Source organism: Notechis scutatus, chromosome 2 (genome assembly GCF_049901735.1).
Source record: "Notechis scutatus isolate UNSWTSFEM ecotype Mainland chromosome 2, rNotScu1.2, whole genome shotgun sequence".
Classification (NCBI taxonomy): domain Eukaryota; kingdom Metazoa; phylum Chordata; class Lepidosauria; order Squamata; family Elapidae; genus Notechis; species Notechis scutatus.
Genome location: NC_142010.1, coordinates 173824602 through 173840557, shown reverse-complemented (window position 1 = coordinate 173840557; position 15956 = coordinate 173824602). Strand labels below are relative to the sequence as shown.

General features: G+C 40.1%; 1 protein-coding gene across 1 annotated transcript in view; it reads right to left on the bottom strand.

The window, feature by feature from the left end:
• Window positions 1–15956, bottom strand: part of CPLX1 (complexin 1) — a 170586-nt gene that overhangs the window by 9280 nt on the left and 145350 nt on the right. The window lies entirely within an intron of this gene.

Genomic DNA, 15956 nt, shown 5'->3' with positions numbered 1-15956 from the left:
GGTGGGGCCAGTCAGAGGTGGTATTTGCTGGTTCTCCGAACTACTCAAAATTTCTGCTACCGGTTCTCCAGAAGTGGTCAGAACCTGCTGAATACCACCTCTGGTGCACTCAGCCTTTAAATCAAATAATACTTTTAAATGTCAGGCCAGGTGGTGAATGACAGAGCTCAGGAAAGAAGGGCTCATTTCTCCTCAAGCAAAGAAACATTGCAAATCAGATAATCCTTTAGATCGGGGGTGTCAAACTCATTGGTGTCACTGCGGCGTCACGTGACGTATCAGGACTTCCCCCCCCCCTTTGCTAAACCAGGTGGGGTAGGGGTGAAATTCAGCTGCCTCGGCCCACCTTGGGAGAGGTGGTAGGGATGATTTGAATCGGTAAAAAAAATCACCCCTGGTTGCTATTACCATTTTTTCCAAGCCACGCCCATAGAGCCGGTAAGGGGAAAAAAATAGAATTTCACCCCTGGGGTGGGGCCAGCATGTGACACATCCGGGCCGTGGGCTGCGAGTTTGACAGCCCTGATTTACACTCTCCTGCTCGGCCACGTAAAAAAATTAGAAACCGAGAATTCATCTTTAAATTCATGGCACAGGTAGTCCTCCACTTACAACCCACAATTGAGCCCGATTTTTGTTGTTGTTAAGCAAGATGGTTCTTAAATGAGTTTTGCCCCAATTTACAACTTCTCTCACCACAGTTGTTAAATATATCACTGCAGTTGTTACATTAGTGACACGGTTGTTAAGTGAATCTGCCTTCCCCATTGATTTTGCTTGTCCAAAGGTCGCAAAATGGAATTGTATGATCTTGAGACACAGCAATGGTCGTAAATATGAGCCAAGTTGCCAAGCATCTGAATTTTGATCACATGATCATGGGGATGCTGCAAAGGTCATAACTGTGAAAAATGGTCATAAATTACTTTTTTCAGTGCTGTTGTAATTTTGAACAGTCACTAAACGAACTGTTGTAAAATGAGGACTACCTGTACCATTCCATATCTCTTTATAGAGCTCTTTGAGTGTTTTATAATGTTAGCACAATCTGGGTCCTCATTTTTACTGACCTTGGAAGGATGGAAGACTGAGTCAACCTTGAGCCTCATCAGGATTGAACTCCTGGCAGTGGGCAGAGTTAGTCTGCTGTACTGCTTTCTAACCTCTGCACCACTGGGGCAGTGAGTATGGGATGGATGAATTGTTCCAGAAACCAGTCCAGACTTTTCCCAATTTGAGAAAGGCTCTAAATGGCACCTATGCATGAGATCTTTTCCCACCAAGATGTGGGAATGTGGGTGCCAGGAGCAGTTACAAGATATGTTTGATGATCCGGGGCATGGCATAAAGGCAACACAGTCAGATAAGCACTTAGAGTCCCTTTATTATCTCCAACTTTGCCCCCAATGTCCAAGTTACCTTCAGCTGAAGAAAAACTCTCCCAGGAACAGCCTTTGACTGTAGAAAATTCAGTCCAAAACAAGATACACACAAACTGTAACTTAAAATCCAAACAAATCAAACTGAAGTAATTAGTTTGGCAGGGCAGGAGCAGGAATTTCAGACTTGAAAGCATGGCAAAACTCACACAGTTGGGAAGATGCCAGGAACACAGATAAACCACAATGATACAAGATAAAGTCACGTTTGCTCTCAACAGCCTGCTGCATGCAACTTGTCTTTTTTTATATACACTGTGTCCCCACCTGCAGCTTATGAAGGGAATCAGGGCTCTTTCCTCCCCTGTAAGCCATGCAACCCACGTTGCTCTCTTTTCTGTTCCTCCCTGCGTGCCCTAGAATGAAGAGGGGGTGGGCCTGGGTCTTCCTCTGAATTTCCTCTCCCTTGTTCTACCTCTTCCCTGCTCTGCCCAGCCGGACTTTGCCCTTCCCCAGTTTCTTCCACAACCAATGGAGCCACACTCCCACTCCCTGTCAGTTGTTCAGCTTCCTCCTCCGAATCAGATTCCGACAGGGGCATGACAATATGATTCCTTCACCTCCATGACAACCAAAACCATGTTGTGAACTTGAGCTGCAAATGCAACTCAATGATCATCTTGTTCCAACCAGGGTTGCATTCCAATCTATGGAACTCTATCATGAAAATGGCATGCAGATAGTTGCTAAATAAAAAAAATGCTTGCACCTCATTTTAGAAATCCCAGAATAAAGAGTTTTGGCTTAAAAAAAAAACAATACAAAACAAAAATCTATCAAATCCCCTGCCTTCAGCTTTGATTCTTACGTACAGACTCTCAGTCTTGAAAATATCCTGCGGCGATGAGATGTCATTTCAATTATGCAGCATTAAGGATGCACTTCACAAGCAAAATGACTTAGAGAGGTCAGATCATCTTCTATGAAATTGCTCGTCTGTTGGATCCAAAAGTAATTGCTTTGCCTGAATGGTCCCTACACCTTTTCTTGTTGGCTTTGCATTCTAATTAAACCACTGTACAGAAATCATGATGAAACCCAATGTACACATGCAAAAGAATAATTGGTTAGGGGCACATTCTTTAGGCTAGCAAAGCATGTGATTGAGAATAAGTGAAAAACCTAAAAAGAAATTACATGGGATTTCAAACAGATTTAAAGGATTATTTCAGGATAATATTTTTCAGCAATCTTCCTGGTTTGAATATGTAAAGTGCAGATGTTCCTTTGATGGTTTCTTTTTTAAAAGAAAAGAGAGCTATTAAATTAAGTCGAAGTGATTATCAGCGCTACCGATAATTCATCTATATAAGTTAGCAGATAAACAAACTATACCTTTCAAGGGAAGAATATATACCCAGCAAGGCCCCAAGAAACTCCTTGATACTTTTCATAGCAATTAATTCATGCAGCCACTTGATTAAAGGCCAGTCGTTTCAAAGTTCAGCAATCAGCACTTTGATTGCAATAACTTTAACTACTTCCCCTGAAATTAGTCAGATTTTATTCTAATACTATCATGGGATCATGATCTGTTCATTGGTGGGATTCAACATTTTTTTTTACTACAGGTTCTATGGGCATGGCTTGGTGGGTGTGGCATGGCTTGGTGGGTGTGGCATGGCTTGGTGGGTGTGGCATGGCTTGGTGGGTGTGGCATGGCTTGGTGGGCATGGCAGGGAAAGGATATTGTAAAATCTCCATTCCCTCCCTACTACTGGGGGAAAGTTACTGCAAAATCCCATTCCCTTCCCACCCCACTAACCTGCTTTCCAGCTCCATTCTCCTGTGCAGGGCAACAAAAGAAGACCCAGCCAATCAGCTGGGACTCAGGAGGCAGAGAATAGATGGGGGTGGGGCCAGTCAGAGCTAGTATTTGCCAGTTCTCCAAACTCAAAATTTCTGCTACCAGTTCTCCAGAACCTGTTGAATACCTCTCTGTGCAGATCTTGGATGGAAAGAAGTAACCTTAATAGATGCTTCCATTGCTTCCTATGAGAATTTTAATTTCCCCTGCTTTATAAAAACAACCCAAAGTTCTCTAGATGGTTTAGGCTACAGTTTCCTCAAATTCTCCTCATTAATAATGCTGGTTGGGGTTGATTGAAGCTGAAGTCCAAACCCCATGGAGGACATCATGTGGCCAACTTCACATATAATATTACTCAATCAAAAGAACAATATACAAGTACCTTAACCATGTTCCAATATATGCTGGGTTACTTTCTCTAAAACTCAACCATCCTTCTTCATCCGCAAAATGATAGAGTTATTACATTGACCAGCCTACAGGACATCTTGCATTTCATCATTTGAATGTGGAAACTTTCCTTCCATTGAAATAGTAGGTATGTGAGGCAAGAGGATCCAGTTTTGGAATGCAGTCACAATGGGCAAAGAGTCAAAAATCAACCTGAAGCCCAAATATTTCCACCATGGTCTTAATGTGACCTAATTCATACCTTTCTTACCCTAAATGTTAGATATATAGAAGATAGATAGATAGATAGATAGATAGATAGATAGATAGATAGATAGATAGATAGATAGATACATACATACATACATACATACATACATACATACATACATACATACAAGATAGATGATAGATATGATAGATAGATACAGTATATGATAGATAGATAGAAGATAGATAGATAGAAGATAGTAGATAAATAGATGATAGATAGATGGATGGATGGATGGATGGATGGATGGATGGATGGATAGATAGATAGATAGATAGATACTGTAAATAGATAGATGTTAGATAGATGATAGATAGATATATTGCATTTAGCATGGCCCCAAGAAACACTCCAGAGTTGAAACTGCTTTACAAAAGTTAATTGTAATTAAAAAACAAAAACGAATGTCATAAAAAATACTGTAGCTACACCAATGCTGAAGGCATACATTGCATTTCCAGCAGGTTTTTAGCATTGAATGGCCCCCACCCTACCAACAATAGAGTTAATAGAGAGGAACATAATTCCATGGACAGAATAGAGATGTTCTGTGTAGGTTTTGAACCCTGAAACCTTTCTTCTTCTTAGAAATAGTTCACTGCTCCTTCCCCAGGGCAAATTTATGGAGGGAAATACTCCCCATTCTGTCAGAAGAAAATAGGCCCATTCATTGCAAGACAATAACTTTCAACAGACTCAGTATACAATATTGGCAGCTCCTCAAACAGGATCAGGCATATTTTGATTCCATAATTCTTCCCTCTATCTGATAGTTTGACAGGTGCATCCATTTCTGCATTTTTTTTCTCTTTGCAAACTATATTATGGGTTTTCCTCCTCAATGCTCTTGTTGATTTCTTATTCATTTTCCACTATCTTGAGTGACTCCAGCAAGAAAGGAGGCTGGGCATTTATCAGGATCTGAGACTAGAGATGTGGGAAGACCACAAGTAATGTTAGACAAATTATTTTTAAAAAGTCTTTTTTATGTGTAATAAGAGGACTCAATAGAGATCAGCCCCTGTCCTCCATCCAGAAATAGTAGCATGTTTGATCTAACTCATCATGGCTTATGTGGAGCTTGAAATTAAACACAACAGTAGCTCTCATTATTCAAAGCCATTCCCTACCACTCTGCAACTGACAGCCCAGTGTTATGCCTGGTTAAGTGGAAGTAAATTCAACTGAGTTCAGGAGGACAAGCATCCAAATATAAGGAGGCAAAATAGGAATGTTGGTATTTATATATAAACTTAATTACACAGTTTTAATGATGCGCAGCTCCAATGATGCATTGCTATGATACTCCCCACTTCCTTTTCCCTCAAAGTCGAAGAATTTGAGAAATAGCTATTGCCTCCATTGGTGAGGTTGCTTGAGTGGAAGAGTTAGAATAGAATAGAATAGAATAGAATAGAATAGAATAGAATGGAATGGAATGGAATGGAATGGAATGGAATGGAATGGGATGCGATGGGATGGGATGGGATGGGATAGAATGGAATGGAATGGAATGGAATGGAATGGGATGCGATGCGATGGGATGGGATGGGATGGGATGGGATGGAATAGAATAGAATAGAATAGAATAGAATAGAATAGAATAGAATAGAATAGAATAGAATGGAATGGAATGGAATGGAATGGGATGGGATGGGATGGGATGGGATGGGATGGGATGGGATGGGATGGGATGGGATAGAATGGAATGGAATGGAATGGAATAGAATAGAATAGAATAGAATGGAATAGTTGGAAGGGATCTCAGAGGTCTTCCAGTCCAACCCCCTGCTCAAGCAGGAGACCTATACCATTCCAGACAAATGACTGTCTAGTCTCTTTTTAAAAGTTTCCAGTGATGGAGCACCCACAACTTCTGAAGGCAAACTGTTCCACTGGTTCATTGTTCTCACTTTTAAGAAATTCCTCCTTAGTTCCAAGTTGCTTCCCTCAATTAGTTTCCATCAATTGTTTCTTGTCTTGCCTCCAAGTGCTTTGGAGAATAAGTTGACCCCCTCTTCTTTGTGGCAGCAAAGGTTGTTCCCATATATGGGACCTAAATGTCATGTATACTTTTGGTTGTGCAGGTTAGGTTCCTGGAAATGTTGGTGGGGATGTATTGCAGTAAAACAGCTTTTGTTCAATGAGGGCTGGAGACAGATTTTAAAACGCCATTGAGGAAGTTCTCTCAGGGGTCCTCCCTGACTCCATTCTCTTTTATATCAGCATTAATATTCTGGACTTTAGGGACAGACTTTAGCTGGACTTTAGGGACAGGTCAGAGGAATAAACAGGTGACAATAACAAGACAGAAAAGAAAGAAAGAAAGCTAGGAGGTGCCACTGCCTTAGCAGATCCTCAATGCCTGTCTTGCTTTACCTCACACCAGTCTCCCTGTAATGTTATTTTTAGGCTATCATAAATCCAACGGACATCTTTATAAAAACATCCCAGGCAGAAAAGATATCATACACTGAGGGTCACTGAATCCCCAGCTGCCGTTTGTTTCCATAATTAATCCACCCAAGAAAAGGATGAACCATAATTATGCAGAAGAAAAAGGAGATGAAGCAAAAGGAATAATTAATGACTCTACATAATGAATTTTATCCTGAATATTTGCCTGTGGTTATTTTGAGGACAAATCAGGGAGAGAAAATTTCAGAGGCCTCTACTTATTTTTGCTTGAAATGCCTATATGCATGCTTTCCAGCTTTTGAAACATAATGGAAAGTTGGGTGGAGGTATTTTTAGACCAGATGTAAAGTTTGGGGTTTTTTTTCTCTCTCTCTCCTTCCCCCACTCCTCTCTCTTTCACATAGTCTATGGGTCTTGCCTTCATTTTGTTCATGTTTGTGATCCCTTCGATGAGCTTGGGACTGCTGTCTTTATTGGCTTAAAAATAAGAGATCTCTGTCAAATTTCATTTCTCTTTGTTTCTCAATAATCCATTTTATTCCAAATGGCTTTTAGAACTCAATGGCCAATGGAGGGCAACCCCACCCCCCTTTCTACCCAAAAGCCCACGATTTCTATAGAAGGTGGTGATACAGCATCTGTCAACTCCTGACAGATCCCCTCATGCTGGTACTTCCTCACTTGCTTGGGCCCAGGCCAAAATAACAATGAAGAGAAATATCTGTGTCAGCCTTTAAGGGAAGGACAAGTCAAGAAACAGGCATGGTATGGATTCCAGACAGAATGAAAAAAAATAACAGAATTTTAAAAGTCTGTCCAAGTTTCTCTCTGCCCTGTTTTATACTAAACAAAATCAAGGCAGAGTAATTTTGAGTTTCTTTCTCACATTCTCCTCTTTCTGAAGGCTTTCTCAAACAGAGAGGAGAGGGGAAGAGGGAGATTTAATTGTTCATCCCTTCCCTATTCTCAAGATTAGCTCCACATTCTTTCTCAAACTGTCCCTTCATGCCCCCATATCTGGCTCTCCTGGTGCTAGCAAAGGCAAATGGTGATCCCATCCAGCATCTGATCAAAGAACTGAAATGAATATGTCTAGTCTAGCTAAGAGAAAAGCTAGAGTTGACATGATAGCAATCTGCCAATATCTAAGTGCTGTCACAAAAGAAGAGGGAGTCAAGCTATTCTCCAAAGCACCAGAAGGCAGGACAAGAAGCAATGGGTGGAAACTAATCAAAGAGAGAATCAGTCTAGAACTAAGGAGAAATTTCCTAATAGTGAGAACAATTAATCAGTGGAAAGGATGGCTTCAGAAGCTGTGGATGCTCCATCACTCAAAGTTTTAAAGAAGAGATTAGACAGCCATTTGTCTGAAATGGTATAAGATCTCCTGCTTAGGGGGTTGGACTAAAGACTGCCAAGATGCCTTCCAACTCCGTTATTCTGTATTCTTTTCTGTATCTCATTACTTTCTTCTCTAAAAGGTAGCTGATAATGTTCTAGGGATTCCGGAACAGGCAAGTACCAGGCTCAAACAAGAGCCTCTAATGCTTTATTTTTCAGAATTTTAATGTCATGGCTGTATATGAAGCTGTTTGAGTATCTGGAGCCATGGTTAGGTCAGGGTTAACTAGGCACGACACATTTCTTGCAATGCTTCCAGGAATTGAGAGATTTTAAAACAATTTATCATCTTGATAAAGGTTTTAAACAGAAAAGGACATACCAAAAAGAGAAAGAAACACAAGAAGTGAAGTGTACCAGGCCTTGTTTTCTTTCCTGGAAATGTTAGACTTTTTAAAGGTTATTTGGGGTGAATATTACTTTAGTACAATTAAAAACCAAAGACGCTCCATTAATTTACATTAGGCATCTGTTTTGGGGTGGGCTGTTTACCAGGTGTGAAGAGCTCAATTTCCCTTCTCATAAGCTCATTCATTATCTCCTTCATTAGCTTATGAACAGGATTTGCAACAGGAACATGGGCATAAGGCCCATATGGATTGCCTTGGCAACAACATGGAGATGAGTCAACAAATTGGCCATCTTGCCTCTGCCATGAAGTTGGGGTACTGAAGCTGCAAATGAAATCTACCCTCCTGCCCTCTGAAAGAGCAGAAGGGAGGAAAGGACAGCTGAAGCAGAGATTGAAATCCCTGGAACATTTGTGTTGTTTTGATGCTCTGTTGGCACCTCTTTGGCATTCTGGCTAGAATTTCCCTTGCCAACACTGGCCCTGTTCTCATTTCTGCACTCCTCTCCTTGCAATCCACTTTTTCCTTTATTTTTAAAAATCTGTGACATGTATCACAGATATATATCACAATATCATTCAGTATATCACAATATCATTCAATCTGGCACAGCTAATAGGAATCTTGGGCATTTGCCTATAGGGTAAAAGACAGTAAACAAGAGAAATATCAAAAAGAATATTGATCCATCATGCATGTGTTGTTTCCCCCCCAGAAAATGCCTGGAAAAAAGAAGTCACCTAAAATGTAAGTACTTTTCTATGAACTACCTATTATACATATAATCATATACATATGCTTTCTTCCTAGCAATAGAGATGATGGTCTTAATTACACAGTTTTAATGATGCGCAGCTCCAATGATGCATTGCTATGATACTCCCCACTTCCTTTTCCCCCAAAGTAGAAGCATTTGAGAAATAGCTATTGCCTCCATTGGTGAGGTTGCTTGAGTGGAAGAGTTAGAATGTAATGTAGTGTAGTGTAGTGTAGTGTAGTGTAGTGTAGTGTAGTGTAGTGTAGTGTAGTGTAGTGTAGTAGAGTAGAGTAGAGTAGAGTAGAGTAGAGTAGAGTAGAGTAGAATAGAATAGAATAGAATAGAATAGAATAGAATAGAATAGAATAGAATAGAATAGAATAGTTGGAAGGGACCTTGGAGGTCTTCTAGTCCAACTCCCTGCTTAGGCAGGAAACTCTACACCACTTCAGACAAATGATTATCCAATCTCTTCTTAAAAACTTCCAGTGTTGGAGCATCCACAACTTCTGGAGGCAAGTTGTTCCACTGATTAATTGTTCTAACTGTCAGGAAATTTCTCCTTAGTTCTAAGTTGCTTCTCTCCTTGATTAGTTTCCACCCATTGCTTCTTGTCCTGCCCTCAGGTGCTTTGGAGAATAGCTTGACTCCCTCTTCTTTGTGGCAGCCCCTGAGATATTGGAACAGTGCTATCATGTCTCCCCTAGTCCTTCTTTTCATTAAACTAGACATACCCAGTTCCTGCAACCATTCTTCATATGTTTTAGCCTCCAGTCCCCTAATCATCTTTTGTTGCTCTTCTCTGCATTCTTTTCTAGAGTCTCAACATCTTTTTTACATTGTGGCAACCAAAACGAATGCAGTATTCAAAGTGTGGCCTTACCAAGGCATGGTAAAGTTGAAACGCTCAGCACAGATTAATGGGAAAACCAGCAGACAACAGATACTCTAAGGATTGAGCCAACCCAAGATGAAACCCCCATTTGTTCCAAGGAATGACCTTGAGCAAATTGCTGACTCTTAAGCTACTTCACAAGATTATCGTGAGAACAGGGGTATAATTAATACAGTTCGGAAGATAAAAAGAAAGTAAATTTAATGGTCAAATAATATAGCATTCTCCAAGGATGTACACTATGGGTAGGACTGTCTGGTTAATAGCAGCTTCCATGACATCTTCCTACATAAAAGAAAGGGAAGAGAGGAAGAAACACCCATTTCTAGCTTGGTACTAAGGTTCAGCATAAGATCTACTACTGAAGAGTAAAAGACACAACTTTCACTCATCTAAGCATTTGTGCACAGGGGGTGAGATGTCAAAAGCATAGCTTTATAATAAGGCAGATGGAGTTCTCGGCATATAAATCAGGATTCTCTTCGGAAAGATTTGGAAACAAGTTAGGTACATGAGAGATAGCAGATGTCCATACAATTGTTTGTTTACATTTTCCTCCAGTTTTTGGCTCGAGGCCCCAAATCCATTATAGAAACTTAATTTAGCAGTGTAAAACATTAAGACCAGTTATTGGATTCCACTTTATATATGGTTTGGTGTCTTCCCAGAGTCACCGCAACCTCTCTGTTCATGCCAGGAAAATCAACCGGTTGTCCCCCATGTTCAGGAGATGTTGGAAAACTGCCAGCAAGGCAAGGAGGAGGGAATCAAGCAGGGAATTAGCCTTGAGTTGCTGTGCAGCTGCAAGAGACCAAGAACTGACCCCTCCTGCTCCCCAAACTCCATGGAACCTTATCTATCTATTTCCATGAGAAGGTAAGCAATCTGGAGAGATCCCTGTATTATTGGTGGAATTGCAATGAATTTGTTAATTTGAATTTTACACATGTGGATCTGGTTGCTTGTTCCAGACAGGAGGTTAGATAGGCTGACGCCTAGAAACATTATTTTCTGGTGATGGAGCCGACCCTGTGAAATGATCTCCAGTTGATGATTCATCAGTCTCTGACAGTGTGTACTTTCCAGAAAAAGAAGCTGAATATGGAGCTTTTCCAGAAAGCTATTGGGACTTGATGCCATATACTGTATTTTGTTTGGGCTGGAACTGTCTTAAGCTATTTACATTGATATATTTCATGTGTGTTTCATATCTTGTTACTCACTGAGAGGTCTTCTGTTGGCAGCAGCATACAAATGGGTCAAGTTTCTTTTCAGATTTGAGCAGCTTCTCCATTCTTCCCAAGATTGCAGGCTTTTGATGCAATTTTAAAAGCTTTCTTCATGTCGCTCTGAATTCAGTGGCACTTATATACAAGCCAGCAGGTTGTGTTAGAAATGATAAATAATTAAGGCACTTAAATCTTGATGCTAACTGGCAGAAGCTTGCTAAGAGAAGTTGGGGAGTTAAAATTTAGCTGAAAAGGTCTGTGATTCCTATCAGAAAACATAGGAACCTCAGGGAAGCTAAGATAAGTAGAAGATAGAAACTAAAGGAAGTGATAAGGTATTTGCTGTTAGAAGTGTTGGAGCCAATGGAATAAGGGCATACGGAAAAAAGAGCTTTGTGCCAAGCAAGAAATAAAGTCCAAAGTTAGGAAAAATATATATAAAGGTTTGATGCTGCAAGTGCAGAACACATAGGGGAGAAGTGGGAGGAGGAAAGAGTGGACAGGTCTAGCCAGGCAATCATCTGGAAAAAAGGGAAATAGATGAAAAGTAAGCAACTCAAAAGGGATAAGGGAATAAGAGAAGGAACTGGATGGCTGTTTATCTCTTTGGAATAAGGATGTCTAGCCATGGTTAAAAGAAAAGATACAAGTTTTTTCTTCCGATAGCACTCTGTCCAAATCTGGTGCTCTAGACTAGAGGACAAAGGGAGTAACCTTGAGGGACAGGAGAAAAAGTAGTTCATTATCCCTCAAAATAATGATCAAATACAAGAAGACTAAGTATGAGGCAGGAATGTATACTTAGTTCTCTAGTTCTTATGAAAATAAGGGGAAGGAGATTGCAGTGCATCCAGATTTGCAAGATTCTGGTACTGCCATATAGTTTCACATTAAAATTAATACTGACTTATCTGGCATTGGATTCCTGAACTATCCTGGAGGGCTAATAGGTGCCCACTCTCTGCAGCTAAGGGGGTGGAGGGACAGCTCAGGTTGCAAAGAAATGAGTTTCTCTTGGCAACACTTGGCCACATACACAGAGAGAAACTGGCAGATGTTCACTAGGAAGAAAGGCACCTGCTGGATTGATCAGGGAAGAACCAAGGCTTGAAGAGCCAAGAGTCGAAGTAGACTTCATCAAGCAGACCAGCATTGAAAAGATCCAACCCAGAAGGAAGGTTCAAGAGCTGTCCAAGCTGAGGAATTCAAGGAAAACCATAACATTAGACTTCTGCAGACCCAACCATTGATTAGGGACATTATTCAGAAGAGCTGGCTTTTTGAAATATGTACCCTAACCCTTTATGACTTCTTAGGGTTGTAGGAGAAGGAGACACAAAATTCTAATTCATGGCAGGTTTCCTCTACAGGACAAAACAAAATTTTCTCTCATTTATTCCTATGCCTGTGTGATAATGTCTCAATTTCTGTATTGCTATTATTTATTTATTATTATTTATTTATTGTGACAGGCCAAGAGGATGATTTGAAAAAGCACACTTTATACTGAATATACAATGTGATTTTTTCCAAATTTCTGATCTAGCTTACAACTTTAGGATTCCCAGGCAATCTCTCATCCAGCTATTAACTAGCTGTAATCCTGTTTCATTTCCAAACCCAAATAGGTCAATGGCATCTTTGCATACCAGTCAGAAGTAAACTCTATTACTGAAATAAACACAGATAACTTATCTACATAAAATGTCATCTCCTAGGAGCCTCTCTCTGTACTGGTAGTGGTTCTTCCTCACACTCTTTGAATTCAGGATCTGAAATAATTTGGGCCAAGCTGTAGAGAAGCAATAGCAGTGCATACTATACATGCTGAAAGACTGTTTCCAACCAACTTGACTGTGCTATATCTATATCTATATCTATATCTATATCTATATCTATATCTATATCTATATCTATATCTATATCTATATCTATATCTATATCTATCTATATATTCTTAAGTTTTCGTGGGTATTTATATGTATGGCATTCAAAGTTGTAGCAACGTTTTGGCAGAATCTCATCTGCCATCATCAGGCAATATATCAACAAACAATACAGAAGCCTGATGATGGCAGATGAGATTCTGCCAAAACGTTGCTACAACTTTAAAAGCACAACTATAATGACATGGGGAAATACCCGAACAAAGCTGAATACCATATATATAAATACCCGCGAAAACTTAAGAAACTTATATATATAGATATCCTCCTAAAATGGCTATTTTGAGATCTGCAGTGGAATGTTTCAAATGTTGATATTCTTTAATATTGCTTTCTCCTTGATTGAGAGTCCTGTTGTCAGACTTTTGACCGCTGAGAAGAAATGTATTGGATTTTTTGGCCTGGTTGAGCACTGATTGTATTGGATTGAGCACTGATGATGTTACCTAGTTAAGGTAATGAAACATCTGCAAGGAAACAAACAAGTTCAGAGGGCACCAAGGACCCCCTTATTCAATTATAACCAGGTGGTTTCTAGTAATGCCCTTGCCTCCCTCCAAGAAAAGTGAAATTGCTGTGGTGTCCTGGCGCTTGGTTGTTTTCTTGCAGATGTTTCATTACCAAACTAGGCAATTACCTAAACAACTAATTGCCAAATGACTGGTAATGAAATGTCTGCAAGAAAACAAGAAAAAAAGTAACCAAGGACTTCACAGCTCAGCCCTGAGCTACAAATATTCTATCAGTAAGATGAAATTGCTCTAACCAAAGGCTTTGGTTTCCCATATTATTCGGAGTTTTTTTTTTCCAGAATTCCATTATGCTTTTAAATGTATTATTTTCTTGGGATTGGAGGTCAAATAACACAAGCAGGAAAGCAGTCATTGGGCTTAAAAGTTGACCACTAGTATTTAGTACCTGATAGAAGATCAGACATGGACCTCACTCATCTCCATCTTTATAGCATATATAGCATATACTCATCTTTATAGCATATAGAATCCAAATTGTATCAAGTGCCTACCATGCTAATTCACATATAATGTTGTAATGTGCAAAATCCTGCATTAATAAATTAACAGAAGACAAAATGGCATTCTCTGCCCTATAACTCTGCATTGTAATAATCACAGAATCATCCTGCTTCTTTTATTTACTAGCATGGGTAAAGAAAAGTTTAATTAAAGATGGGCACTGTGGTTTTTATTTCCGACAAGCTAGTTCTTGGGTACCCTTCTCTTCCTCCAAATCTAACTAGTCCAGATGTTCATGAATATTCAGTTTTGGTAAAGAGGACATGAGAGAGGAAGATCACACATGCTCTGTTTGTAACCATTATTATCTAGGATATTAGTAAATACTTATTGTGTTTCTTCTCCTTACTTTGTCTGCTTTCATTAAATGGCTGCTGGTTTTTCGTTTTGTTTTGGGTTTTTTTTCTCTTTTAGAAAAGCAAGGATATCTCTTCCAGCTCTTCTTTCCAAATGAATGCAAGTCACATCTGGAAATTAATATTCATGCAGCATCGCTGGTACACCTGCAAGAGCTTTATAGTATTTTTTACAGTATATAAAGTGTCTCAGAAATGATACTAAAGTGGGACATTCTAGGTGACAAAAATGGCAGAAAAGACAGACCCTGAACTCAGGAGGTTCATGTTTAATCTGTTGGCCTCGCTGTGCTGTTGCCCATCTAAGATGTTGTATATTGATATCATTGGGAATATAATTGTATGATTTTTGTTCCTTGATTGTGCCCGACTGTGGGAGGCCTGGCAACTTGGATTGTACTTCCAAAGCACGGGTGTCAAACTCACGATGACACATTGTCATCACATGACATAATGCAACATTTCCCTCCCCCTTCACTAAACTAGGAGTGTGTAGAGTTGTAATTGCAGGAATATCTTTATCTTGGATGGCAAACCTCAGAGAAAAGAATGTTTCCAAGCAAATACAACTCAGGCAAACAAAGTTACTCATCTAAAGGAGGATTAGAGAGAGGAAGTAAACATATGTTGGACTTTGACTAGAGATCATTAATTGTGTTAATTATTATGCTAAACAGTAACGAAAGCTGAGCGGAAACTAAAGTTAACCAATGTTAGAGGATTACTAAAAATGTGTATAAATGTAAGACTAGACTCCAATAAAGTTCATCATGATTCATTTGATCATGATCAAACACCTCGACTGCCTCGTCATTACAACAGGAGTGGGGATGGCCAGTGCGTGATGCATCTGGCCCATGGGCTGCAAGTTTGACACCCATGTTCTAGAGACACAGTCCAGGGGGATCTGATTTGTTTCAGATGCTGCTATTGGTAGCTGCCTGATCGATGCTTCATATTAGACTTGTGGATCCTTGCCTTGGTTTAGATGCCTTCTGGGAGTTGAAGTCCACACATTTTTAAATTGCTCAGTGGGAAACCCTACTGTAACTTAATAAAGACATCAGTTACAACATGGGAAAAGACCAGAGATGGTATTCAGCAGGTTCTGACTAGTTCTGAAGAACTGGTAGCGGAAATTTTGAGTAGTTTGGAGAACCGACAAATGCCACCTCTGACTGGCCCTGCCCCCCATCTATTCTCTGCCTCCCCAGTCCCAGCTGATCAGCTGGGTCTTCTTTTATTGCCCTGCACAGGAGAATGGAGCTGGAAAGCAGGTTAGTGGGGTGGGGAGGGAATGGAGATTTTGCAGTATCCTTCCCCTGCCACACTCACCAAGCTATGCCCACCAAGCCATGCCCACCGAACCGGTAATAAAAAATTGGAATCCCACCACTGGAAAAGACCTCAAAGATCACCTAGTCCAAACCTTTGTTAGATGCAGCATCTGCTTAAACCTATTGACCGATGGCTAACCGGCCTCTGCTTGAAGGTATCAAACGAAACTCATCACTTCATGAAGCAACTTAATCACCTGGTGGACAGCACTAACCATCAGGAATTCCTCCTAATATCACACCTACATTAGCTTCTCTGTAGTTTCAATTCCTTGGTTGTGGTTCAGTAGAGAACACCTTCATCCCTCCTGCATATGATACCC